Below are 14,141 nucleotides of genomic sequence, written 5' to 3' on the forward strand. Positions count from 1 at the left end.
TGTCTTCTTAGATCAAACTGCTGCGTATGATACCATTTGGCATGACAAACTGCTGCTCAAATTCATTAGTGTCATCCCTCGTCAGAAACGCACCACTCTAATAGGCAATATGCTGAGCAATACGCATTTCCAAGTATTTTCCAGAAAACTCCACAAGTAGGATGCACAAAATAAATAATGGGTTCCCACAGGGATCTGTGCTGACTCCACTCCTTTTTAATTTGTACATATACAATCTTCCAAATACCAAGTCCAAAAAATTTATTACGCTGGTGATATTGCCTTGATAGTCCAGGATCAAAGCTTCTCCGAAGCTGAAGCAACATTAACATCAGATCTGAAGATATTGGATGAATACTTAGAACATAATTCTCTTCGACCGAATCCTCAAAGGACTGTTGTATCAACTTTCGATATGTGGAACAAACATGCAAATTACAACCCTACAGTCAGTTTCAGAGATGAGATTCTCCAATACTGCAGTAACCCTAAATACCTAGGGCTGACCCTGGGCAGATCACTGACATATGAAATGCATCTCAAGAATGTAACAGCTAGAATTAAAACCCAGAACAACATATTACAGAAATCAACAGGGACCATCTGGGGTGCCAATGCATCAGTCCTTAGGTCCACAATACTGGTGATACATGGTTAAACTAAAATAATTGTCACGCAACTCAATCAAGCAATGCGCCTCATTACAGGATGAATTCTGTCTACTAACACGCACTGGCTATTGGTTCTAAGTAACATTCCATCCCCACCCCTAAGATCTCAGTCATTGCTGAACACATGGAAGAAAATTGAAAACAATCTACTGTTACCAATACATTCAGATTGTCCAGTATTATCACCGCAGCGATTAAAGACAACCATCGTGGCGAACAGCAATTAATCTGCAAGACAATCACTTCAACATACTAGATGCATGGGACAATCAGTGGCAGAGCCAAAACTCCCTGTCACATCATTGCTTAATTGAAACTGCTTGGGAGCAGCCCGCAGGCTTTCATTCACCTCGACGACAGTGGTGTATACGGAATAGGATAAGGACTGGCCAGAGAAGATGCGGAGCAATACTGAACAAGTGGGGATGGAAGTCCTCTCCTCATTGCGACTGCGGTGAAGAACAGCAAACCATGGATCATATAGTGCTCGAATGTCCCCTCAGAGTGTTCAGAGGCTCAATGAAAGATCTCCACAACCTAACACAAGAAGCCGTTGAGTGGATTAACAATCTGGACATAGTATTGTGAGTATTTTTATGAACTTGAGAGTGTGTATATGTGTGTATTCTTGTGCACATTTTGTAAATAGCTGATATTCCTCCTTTCATCATACGATAAATAAATAAATCACTAAAGAGTGTTTTAAACTTAGGCTAAGTGTTCTTCTGCTTATTCATAATCATATAACACACCAAACAAGTTGGCCATGGGGTTAGCGTCAGGTAGCTGTGAGCTTGTATTCGAGAGATAGTGGGTTTGAACCCCACTGTCAGCAGCGATGAGGTGGTTTTCTTTAGTGTCCCATTTTCACATCAGGCAAATGCTGGGGCTGTACCTTAATGTAGGGCATGGCCACTTCCTTTCCACTCCTAATCCTTTCCTGTCCCTGTCGTCATAAGACCTATCTGTGTCGGTGCGACATAAGACAAATTGAAGATCATGTAACATCGGGGCTTACCATTCAGTTGCTGTGGAGTGCCATGGGGGTTTGTGACGTCATATGGAATAGTGCTTATATGCGATTCCATGCTAATCCAGACACTGCTTGCACGACACTATTTGATAGTCAAGCTAAATCTTTAAAGTTGGTCGTGTGCATAGAGGCGCGCGGCTGTGAGCTTGCATCTGGGAGATAGTAGGTTCGAATCCCACTATCGGCAGCCCTGAAAATGGTTTTCCTTGGTTTCCCATTTTCACACCAGGCAAATGCTGAGGCTGTACCTTAATTAAGGCTACGGCCGCTTCCTTCCATCTCCTAGGCCTTTCCTATCCCATCGTCGCCATAAGACCTATCTGTGTCGGTGCGACGTAAAGCCCCTAGCAAAAAAAAAAAAATAATCTTTAAACTCCAATGTAATTGAAGCAATTATGGTGACAATAAATAAGATTTATCATTTAAGTAAACAGTTTTACAATATTTATATTTTAATTTGGAGCATTATGTAACAGCACATATTTAGGTTACATTAGCGGTCCATAAAAATGAAAGGGTGGTGCGCTCATTAAAAAGGTCCTAGGGAGAACACTGCCAATAGTAACATATAGAAAATGGTTGGAAATATCAGTTTTACACAGTCTCTTTCTTAATTCTTCTTCTTCTATATGAGAAAAATACTTCTTGGGGTGGGCTGGTAGGTTCCTAGCAAGCATTGAGGAAGGGTCTCTCTTCTTTCCTTCTGCAGGTATTGTAATACATTAGTTTTCTGTGATTCTAACATCCAAATCGGGTATCTAAGGACCCCCGAAGTAGAAAATAATATTCCTTTTTTTGTTTAAATACTGGTAGTTTTGGTGGTAGAATACTTATAAAGACAGTTTATTTTAGAGAAATGTTACTTACGCAGTTTTACATAGGTATTAGACACGGTATTCCATATATAGTACCTAGTACTTTAAGATCTGTTACACCTGTAATGAAGGCGATAATTTCTTGGCATAAATAATACGATAGCATTGTAAATTTTGTTTTTAAAAAGTTCAAGAGAATATACGGTATTTCCCTAACAGGATTTTTAATGGTCTTTATATAGTGGGTGTGTATTGCTGCACTTTATATTCAGTTTCTGTACCTTAATGTAGGCCACAGCCACCACTTCCTTTCCACTCCTACTCCTTTCCTATCCCATCGTCATCATGAGACCTATCTGTGTCAGTGCGAAGTATGCCAATGTAGGCCACAGCCACTTCCTTTCTATTCCTAGACCTTTCCTGTCCCATCGTCGTCATAAGACCTATCTGTGTCGCTGCGAAGTATGCTAATGAAGGCTAGGGCCACTTTCTTTCCACTCCTAGTTTTTACCTGTCCCATCGTCGTCATAAGACCTATCTGTGTCGGTGCAAAGTATGCCAATGTAGGCCACGACCACTTCCTTTCCACTCCTAGTCCTACATAGTTAATTGGCATATTGGCATACGTTTGAGTAAAAATTAATAAATCCATTCATGTATCATGGTGTTTTTTTTTTGTTTTTGTTTTTCAGGATTTAAGGGCTGTTTTTATTACCATCACAAGTCGTAGAAAGAAATTATTATAATAATCTACGTGTTTGCTGCCTTCCTTGTATGTGGTAGCCGTTTCTCAACTTCCCTCTCCGGAATCAAGTTTGGATTCCCTGTTGTCCATTTCAGCCATGGTAGGTACAGAACCTAACATCGGCAGTTGATAAGGTAGATATTTGAGAGATGCTGTTGAAATTTAGATACTCTTCAGTGCAGTTTAAAATTGTAGGTAGTTATTTTATTAGGTAATGCTTGCTTTACTCTTGTGTAAGTCATTTATAATACTTTCATTATTCAGTAATTTTTTAATTTCTGTTTGTGCATAGTAGAATATAATAATATTATTATTATATGCCTAATGTAGTGTAATTTTATTAGCTAGTATATTGCTTATGTTATTGTCGTATGATTCTTTGTAGTAGCCTAGACAGTATTTCTTTCCTTTGATTTTTTAATGTATAGAATACAATATTATATTTTTGTTTAATTTTTCAATTTTCCAAAAGAAAGAAGTAAAGAATGGCTATGGAAAGCATGTATAGGGACTGTTGTTGTGAGTAGCCATTAAGGAGTACAAGCAAACATTTGGAGAGTGTGAGGAAGATAATTAAGATTCTCCCAGAGGACAGAAATGAAGGTAGGTCTTCCTCAAACAATATAGAGGATATGGTAGGTATGCAAGATCAATGGGAATGAAGGGGGAAATTGTAGAAGTCAGGTGGGCTAATGTTTTATGGGGAAGCAAATTGAGGACCAAGGGGTCTATTCAAGGGCTGAATTCGAGACAGGTATCAGTGAGATATCACTATGAGTCACTGCCGGTAGAACAGCAGAGGCAATGTGGGGAACAGGGAAGTGTTGCAGAGGAGGAAGAAATCAAAAAGAGTAGAGGATAGTAAAAAGGAGGTGGAACAGGATCATGGGAAGGAGAAAAGGGATGAGAAAGTACCTTTCTCAGCTTTCAGGAAAAATGAGAATGAACAGGTGGTAACATATGATAATAATGACATTTACAATAAGATACAAAAGTTGAAAAATAGAAAAGCAGCTGGAATTGATAAGATTTCTGGGAATATACTAAAGAGAATGGGTTGGGATATAATACCATATCTGAAGTACTTATTTGATTATTGTTTGGTCAGAGGAGCTATACCAGATGAATGGAGAGTTGCTATAGTAGCCCCTGTGTATAAAGGAAAGGGTGATAGACATAAAGCTGAAAATTACAGGCCAGTAAGTTTGACATGCATTGTATGTAAGCTTTGGGAAGGCATTCTTTCTGATTATATTAGACATGTTTGTAAAATTAATAACTGGTTCGATAGAAGGCAGTTCGGTTTTAGGAAAGGTTATTCCACTGAAGCTCAACTCTTAGGATTCCAGCAAGATATAGCAGATATCTTGGATTCAGGAGGTCAAATGGACTCTATCGCGATTGACCTGTCTAAAGCATTTGATAGGATGGATCATGGGAGAATACTGGCAAAAATGAGTGCAATTGGACTAGACAAAAGAGTGACTGAATGGGTTGCTATATTTCTAGAAAATAGATCTCAGAGAATTAGAGTAGGTGAAGCTTTATCTGACCCTGTACTAATTAAGAGGGGAATTCCTCAAGGCAGTATTAGCGGACCTTTATGTTTTCTTATATATATGAATTATATAAATAAAGGAGTGGAATCAGAGGTAAGGCTTTTTGTGGATGATGTTATTCTCTATAGAGTGATAAATAAGTTACAAGATTGTGAGCAACTGCAACGTGACCTCGAAAATGTTGTGAGATGGACAGCAGGCATTGGTATGTTGATAAACAGGGTTAAAAGTCAGGTGGTGAGTTTCACAAATAGGAAAAGTCCTCTCAGTTTTAATTACTGCGTTGATGGGGTGAACGTTCCTTTTGGGGATCATTGTAAGTATCTAGGTGTTAATATAAGGAAAGATCTTCATTGGGGTAATCATATAAATGGGATTGTAAATAAAGGGTACAGATGCCTGCACATAGTTATGAGGGTGTTTAGGGGTTGTAGTAAGGATGTAAAGGAGAGTGCATATAAGTCTCTGGTAAGACCCCAACTCATTTTAAACAATTTTAAAAGATGTTCACCGGATAAGTTTTGGTGATAAAATGTTTAGACTGAAGAAGATTTTAGACAAACAGTGTTAACTTAAGACATAATTTTATTGTAGTGTGACTTTTAAAATATTATAAGATTGTCAATGAGTTTTATAAGAGTAATTTTGAACCAAAGAATTGTTTTATCATCTTACACAATCTTAGATTAATGATAGTTTGGCTGATGATGCTCATGAAAAGGAGCGAAACATGTACCATGTAAACATCATAATAAATATGTAAGTTTGTAACATATTTTTATTGTATTGAAAAGGTGGCAGTTGGCAAAACTAAAGGAATTGTATCATAAGTGGTATGTTCCGAGATGTCAGCGGAGAGATGGTGTGGAATGACATTAGTAGACGAATAAGTTTGAGTGGCGTTTATATAAGTAGGAAAGATCACAATATGAAGATAAAGTTGGAATTCAAGAGGACAAACGGGGCAAATATTCATTTATAAGAAGGGGAGTTAGGGATTGGAATAACTTACCAAGGGAGATGTTCAATGAATTTCCAATTTCTTTGAAATCATTTAGGAAAAGGCTAGGAAAACAACAGATAGGGAATCTGCCTCCTGTTGATTGATTGATTGATTGATTGATTGATTGATTGATTGATTGATTGATTGATTGATTGATTGATTGATTGATTGATTGATTGATTGATTGATTGATTGATTGAGATGGATGAGTTTGAGGTTCTGGTCATTGGTGTTCCATTGTTAGGCATTTGGGGGGGGGGAGGGGGTGAAGTGTGTGGAGGAAAGGTAACCAGGGTAGAGTGTTATCCAAGAATTGGGTTGATGAAAGTAGAATGGGAGGGTAAGGAGAAAGTAGTAGTTTAACACATTGGTTCCAAAAATGTAAGGCAAACAGGTATAAGTATCAACATAGTTGGGGATATGCAGAATCTGGTTATTGTAGCATGGGGGAGCTGCAGGAGACAAGTAAGGATAATATTAAAATGTTAATGTTAAACAATTGAATTATTGTAAAGAAATATAAAAATAAGTAATGAATGAAGTATGAAAAAGAGCAGGTACCAAGCAGAAGAAAGGAAGAGGATCTTTAGTCAACAGATGAAAGCATCCTGGATCCTCCGCAAACAAAATCATAAATAAAGCTTCGTGTGTTCCGAAAGGGACCATTCTCGCACCATAATAATAATTAATTAATCTTACTATAAAAATGTATGTATGTATGTATGTATGTATGTATGTATGTATGTATGTAAATGACACATCTCCTCCTAAACCACTAGAGCAATTTCAATCAAATTTTGAACACTTATTATTTGCTATCCAGAGACGAGCACTGTGGGGGTAAGCCACCTCTAACCCCCTTAGGAGTGGGGGGTTAGGGGGGTCAGTTAAAAAAATAATCGAAAATAGTGTCGAATCCGTAGTTTTTGGGGTCGCTGAGGTGAGTAGTGACACTCCCGATTTTTTAAAAGTCAAATTTCTGCTCCCATTTGGGTGGGGGGCGAGGGGGGACTGATGATGGATGTATGTGTGTAAATGACACATCTCCTCCTAAACCACTTGAGCAATTTCAATCAAATTTTGAACACATATTATTTGATATCTGAAGACGAGCACTGTGGGGGTAAGCCACCACTAGCCCCCTTAGGGGTGGGGGTTAGGGGGTTCAGGTAAAAAAATCGAAAATAGTGTCGAATCCATAGTAGTGACACTCCCGATTTTTTAAAAATTTCTGCTCCCATTTGGGTGGGGGGAAATAGTGTCGAATACATAGTTTTCGGGGTCGTCGAGGTGATTTATACACTCTGGATTTTTAGTATCAGGAGACAACTGACGTGGGGATAAGATAGCCCAGGAAACCTTAGGAGCGGGGGGGGCCAAGGGGTGAGATATACAAATTAACGAAAATAGTGTCGAATCCATACTTTTCGGGGTCGCTGAGATGAATAGTGACACTCCAGGTTTTTTAAAGTCCAAGTTCAGCCCCCTTTGGGGAGTGAGGGGGGAGTGATATATAGAAATAAACGAAAATAGTGTCGAATACATAGTTTTCGGGGTCGCCGAGGTGAATTGTACACTTCGGATTTTTAGTATCAGGAGATAAACCATATGGGGGTAAGACAGCCCAGGAAACCTTAGGAGGGGGGGGCAAGGGGGTCAGATATAAAAATTAACGAAAATAGTGCTGAATCCATACTTTTTGGGGTCGCTGGGATGAATAGTGACACTCCGGGCTTTTAAAAGTCCATGTTCAGCCCCCTTCGGGGGGTGAGGGGGAGTATATATAAAAATAAACGAAAATAGTGTCGAATACATAGTTTTTGGGGTCGTCGAGGTGAATTGTACACTTCGGATTTTTAGTATTAGGAGATAAACCATGTGGGGGTAAGACAGCACAGGAACCCTTAGGGGCGGGAGGGGGGGTGAGGGTGTCAGATATACAAATTAACGAAAATAGTGTCGAATCCATACTTTTCGGGGTCGCTGGGATGAATAGTGACACTCCGGAATTTTAGTATCAGGAGACAAACCACGTGGGGGTAATACACCCCAGGAAACATTAGGGGCAGGGGGGCAAGGGGGCTCAGATACAAAAATCATCAAAAGTAGTGTTGAAGTAGTGTGAAGTCGCTGAGATGAATATTCACGCTCCGGAATTTTTTTAAGTCCAAGTTCAGCCCCCTTCGTAGTAGGGGGCGATGAGATAGTGATATATGAAAATAATCGAAAATGTCGAATCCATAGTTGTCGGGGTCGCTGAGATGAATAGTGAGACTCCGGATCTTTCATAAGTTCATCCCCCTTTTAGGTGGGGGGAAGGGTGGAGTGATATATAAAATTAATCGAAAATAGTGTCGAATATATAGTTTTCGGGGTTGCCGAGGTTAATTGTACGCTTCGGATTTTTAGTATCAGGAGACAAACCACGTGGGGGTAGGACACCCCACGAGCGCTTAGGGGCTGCAGGGCGAGACATATATAGCATCGAAAGTAATGTCGAATCAATACTTTTCGGGCTCGCTGAAATGAATAGCAACACTCCGGAATTTTTTAATGCCCAAGTTCAGCCCTCTTCGTTGGGGGGGCATGGGGGAGTGATATATAGAAATAATAGAAAATACTGTCGAATACGTAATCTTCGGGGTCGCTGAGATGAATAGTGACACTCTGGAATTTTTTAAAGTCCATTTTTAGCCCCCATTGTAGTGGGGGAGATGGGAGAATGATATATAAAAATAATCGAAAATAGTGTCGAATCCATAGTTGTCAGGGTCACTGAGATGAATGGTGAGACCCCGGATATTTTACAAGTCCAAGTTCATCCCCCTTTCTGGTGGGGGGGTGAGGGGGATTCAGATTTAAAAATAATCTAAAATAGTGTCAAAGCCATAGTTTTCGGGGTCGCTGAGATGAATAGTAACACTCCTGATTTTTTAAACTCAAAGTTTAACCCCCTTTAGGGGGAAGGGGAGTGAGATATAATAATAATAATAATCGAATATACTGCCTAATCCATAGTTTTCCTGGTCGCTGAGATGAATAGTAACATTCCAGATTTTTAAAGTCCATCTTCAAAAATGCTCCCCTTTGGCATAGAGGGTGAGAAAGGGTGAAAAAATAAATGGTCAAGAATGCCCAAGGTAATAGACGTGTGTATGTTCCGGAATGACTTTCAAGTATGACTTACTACCTCGAAAACATACTGTGGGAGTAAGACACCCCTAGAACCACTTCGGAAGCGGGTGAAATATATAATCCATACTAATAAATAGAAGTCAGTTTGGCGCGATCTATATATTCTGTACTATACATAAATATAAATTAAGGCATAAAAATGAAAACAGACGTGAATTAATGAGACCATTCTAGACATCCTAGAAACTTAAAACTTGGTACCAAACAACCTGATGACTTCAGGATTCCTAGAAAAATCTAAAATTCTCAAAATTCTCTGAGAGGGACACGTTGGGAGTTTCAAATCTGCATAAGAACACAGTCGGTGATATTTATCCTGAACGATAACCTATAGGTTTCATGGGCTTAAAAGTTTCCTGAAAGTCCTAATTTTTAACCCTCTCCCCCATATCAAGATGACAACACAATCTCCCAGACGAGTTAGAAAATAGAAATTTGGCAAAATTATAGCTTTTTGCCTGTAACCGATGGAAATTTGACGAGATGTTTAAAAAATTAATTTTTTTACCCCCAAAAAATATCGAAATATGGAGACAGTTTTAATGATGGTGCAGACCTTCTTTTCAAGGTATTTGGTGGCTAAACGGTAAGTCGTATCACAAAACGGATGGCACAATCTCAGTTCAATTTGGAGTGATCTACAACTTTGGTCCTATGACTTTTTGTCGTATCTCTATCCCTTATGTTAAACTTGGCTCTATTTCTGGATTTACCTAAATTTTGCACTTTGTACATGTATAATTGATGGTTTGAGTCACTTATAGGAAAGATGGGATCATCAAATTCTACATGAATATTGGCCCACCCAGCCAAATTCTATGTTTGAAGCTGTTGCATAAGTATCTGAAAAGTAATTCACTGTGTGAAAACCTTACACAAATTTCACCCTATTCAACGATTCTAAAATAATCTTGCCTTTAAATAGATGAGATACGAGGAAATATCATAGGGCCAGTCATTTAGATAGCTAAATGAGGCCAGAGTCGTCTTTTTATACAATCCATTTTTCAATATGAATGCACCGTTTAGCAGCAGTTATTCTGTAAATGAAGGTGAACATGCATATACTTCCGTATGTCGATCTACATTTATTAATTTAAGTCGATTTGTAGCGATCTAGAAAGGGGTGTGTCTTACATTGTAATTAATACTTTACAAATCAATAGTGACTCTCAGCAGGAGGGCGTCTGCTGTTGTAATCAGTACTCCCCACATCGACTTTAACTAGCAATAGGAATGGGGTAGTTCTCCAGCGCCTGTGTACCACTATAATGCATAATTCCCTTCTTGATTTGACTAGCAGAAGGCAAGGGAGCATGCATTTTTTTAAAACTCTTTTACCTGATTCTCGTTATCATTAGGTATAGGTGCTCCCGATTATAAACAAATTTACCCATCAAAATGTGACTGACGTTACGCATAGTGAATTGCGGCAGACAAGTGGACCTTTCGTTATCATCACAACTCTGCAACTCGCACTTCACATTGGAAACAACTTCTGCGGACCTCCCTATGCTTTTTCTCGGATAACGCCAAGAGATGTGCAATTAAATTTTTTTTATTCACTTCATGTACAGGAATTTACTTCGATATCCGTATACATTGTAGAATACCATAGCGAAGCACGGGTACATTTGCTAGTAGATATATATTTACCACATATTGTAATAGGAGTTGAGTCATGGCTAAGAAGTGATGTTATGGATGTTGAAATTTTCTCACAGGACTGGAGTTTTTATTGTAGCAACAGGATAGGAATGGTTGGAGGGGGGGAGTATTCATACTGGGGAGAGAAGAATTTGTAAGCTACAAAAAAGTTACGGATGAGAAACATGATATTCTAGCTGTAAGGCTCATCTGTAAAGATAATATGCAACTTGATGTTTTTGGTGTGTACAGAGCTGGGAAGAGTGGCACTGATGCTGATGTTGAATTATTTGAGTAGATAATCAGCTATGTGGGAAACAAATGTGATGTAGCAGGTGATCTCTATTTACAAAAGTCAATTGGGAAGGTTCTGCAAATGATAGAAAACTGGAGCAACAAATGGTAAATACCCTTGTAAGTTAATCTGGGAAGGACAGCTGAACAAGAAAGTGAAAGGACCATCTACAGGGAAGAATATTCTAGACATAATGCTTGTGAAATGAGATGAGCTGTTTAGTGAAACTGAAGTGATAGGTGGTAGTTAAAAATAAATATGATAGAAAGGAAGGTTGTAAAAGTAGGATGCTAGGCAGTACCATCATTGATTGATAAGACAGGCATGAGGGAGTTTAAAAAAAGTAATTACGATTGGTGGAAGATGGTAAATGAAAATTTAAACAGTCTGTGGGATGGGTTTAAAGCTATTGTTGAGGAATGTTTAAACAGGTATGTACCTTTAAAGGTGGTAATGAATGGTCAGGACCCACTACTGGTATATTATAATGCAGAAATAGAGAATAAGAAGGAAGTAAAGGTTGGAGAGAAATACAGTAAGGAATGGTGGAAGTGAGGAGAAATTGAAGGAACTTACTAGGAAATTGAATCTGGCAAAGAAGTCGGCCAAGGATAAATTACAATCATATGAATTTTAATGAAAAAAAATGAAGGTATGTATGGGAACTTTAAGGGCTATTTTCTCGAAATGAGTTTAAACTAGATTTATTTTAATCTAGTTTTAAGCCTGAGTTTAAATTACCATTTTTCCTAAATTGGTTTAAACTTTGTGTCAAATTTAAACCTAGTTCAAAATTAAACCTTCTGTATTGTTGGATCAAACTATTTTTATGAAACCTTCTTGACATGATATTAATGTATCTGTGGTTTTCCTAGTAAAAAGGTTAATTTTGACTACCAGTATTGCACTGTTTACCTAAATACTAAATTTACTAAAATTTGAATGTATTATTAGCATTAGAAAATGGAAGAATTCATGGAAGTTTTTTGTTAAATAGGGATAGGTTACAAAGACCCATTCCAAAAAGGGTTTATCATTTTGGAAAATGGGATGAAACAGAGTTTTTTTGATAGATTTAGAATTCATAAGTGAACAGCAAGCATTGTCTTGCTTCAAATAAGGGATGTCATTAAAACACCAACTGCACAAAATAATGTTGTTTTGCCAGAAACAACGATTCTGGTTATGGTACTTTAATATTTTATGCTGCAGGCATTTTTCTCATTAACTTTGGGAACCACAGTGGTATTCATGTGTCAGCAACAAACAAAATAGTTAGAAAGTTTTCTACAGCCGTAGGACATTTATCACAGTTTTATATCAACATGCCTGCTACACATCAAGTAACTGCTTTCGATAAGCATCTGTTTTATGTGATTGTTCTCTTTCCTAACCATGTTTAGTGCAATTTACTGCTCTCATATTCAAATATAATACTGTTATAGTTTCTTTATTTAGAATAAATTACATTACAGGTAAATTTCCGCCATGACACCAAGAAGATGACATCATTTTAGGACCGAGGGAGTTGGCCATGTGTTTAGGGGTGCACAGCTGTGAGCTTACATTCAGGAGATAGTGAACCTGAAGTTGACTTTCTGTAGTTTCCTATTTTCACACCAGGCAAATGCTGGGGGTGTACCTTAATTAAGGCCATGGCTGCTTCCTTCCCATTCCTAGCCATTTCCTATCCCATCATCGTCGGTGTGATTTAAAGCCAGTTGTAAAAAACAACAACATAATTTAAGCCTTAAATTGCTTTCTCCAACCAAACTAACACTATGTGATTGTAATACTTAGATATACATAAACAGTCTTCTTGTAATATTACATAAAATACTCTTGGTGGCATGAATACTGTAATTGTAGTACATGAAAATGTATTCTTACATAAACTGTGGAATATGTCTGAAGTTCATGCCCTGTTTGGTGGCTGTGATCGTTAAAGCATTGATTCGAGCCCTGTTAGTCGAAAATATTTTTACTATTAGAACGTTGGGTGGCAGGGTAGGAGAGGTGGTGGTATATAATTTCTAATGAAAAAATACTGGATTCAATTGTGAACCTCTCTGCCGTGTTTATGGAGTGAGGGCATATGACGCTGTTCGTAGTTTGTCCGTCGGATGGAGACGCTAATCCTTGAGCAGAATCATTGGGGCTGTTCGACAGTAGTAGGTTATGTCAACAGCGGGCTTTACCTTTCCCCTTCCTGCTATCATATATCACGTCATTCATGTTATCTCATTAACTCCTCTGATGTGGTTAGGGCATCCAGTCGTAAAGAGTCCAGCTCCAAGAGCAAGTCCACCAGCAAAACTATTGACATCCAGATCACATGTACATCCTGCTTGGAACACGTATCTTTTTATGCTGGTGACAGCTCTTTACTGTGTTTATTAAGCATCAAGATCGGGGAACTTACGGTATCTATCAAGAACATTTGTTTTTCCCGCGAGGAAATTCCTTATGTTTAGATGCAATTAACTATGCGGAAAAAATATCTTAGAAACATTCTTCTCATTTGCAGCACCAAAATTTAATGAAATATTTAAATGTCCTGACTGTGATCATGCTCAGTTAACTAATCTGATACTTTCCAAGTTCTTCCAACCTATTCTTGACTATTGCACTCAGAAAATGTCAAATATACTGTGATGCTGTGAAGGAGTCATGTGGTAAATCACTCAGTGGAAAAATACTGAAATTACAAAAACTACATTGCTTTAGAATTTTTGGAATTCTTATGAAATACTGCATGACTTATAAAATATATTTGTTTTGTCATGTTTAGGGTAACTGTTCTTAAGAAAATAAAACCTATACTAAGTTAATACATCTTTATAGAATCAGAAAAATAATAAAATATTCCATGCTTGCTAGTAAATTAGTAATACAATAAATTATAGTTAATAATGTTTTATGTTAACTATTGTCATCATACCAATACTCAAAATAATCTGTATTATATAAAAGTCATATACCACTCACTGATCACAAGATCTCCAAATCCAAACGAGCTGAAATTTTGAACATGCACTAAAAGGGATTTTTAAAAATTCAGCTTCTGTCCTAGATTTAGATCCTTTGCCCAATAACATAGGCTGATATAGATGAAAATCGAATTTGTTGTACAAGGACGAGACAAATTGTAAGTCTTAATGGCACGAGGAACAAATCT

The 14,141-nt window shown here is 37.9% G+C and overlaps 1 long non-coding RNA gene across 1 annotated transcript in view; it reads left to right on the plus strand.

Moving 5' to 3' along the window:
- LOC136869583 (uncharacterized) overlaps positions 1-14,141 on the plus strand; it is a 52,039-nt gene that overhangs the window by 2,870 nt on the left and 35,028 nt on the right. Inside the window, exon 2 of the long non-coding RNA XR_010859753.2 lies at positions 3,212-3,364. This is a non-coding gene — a long non-coding RNA (uncharacterized lncRNA). The remainder of the gene's footprint in view (positions 1-3,211; positions 3,365-14,141) is intronic.

Source organism: Anabrus simplex, chromosome 1 (genome assembly GCF_040414725.1).
Source record: "Anabrus simplex isolate iqAnaSimp1 chromosome 1, ASM4041472v1, whole genome shotgun sequence".
Lineage (NCBI taxonomy): Eukaryota > Metazoa > Arthropoda > Insecta > Orthoptera > Tettigoniidae > Anabrus > Anabrus simplex.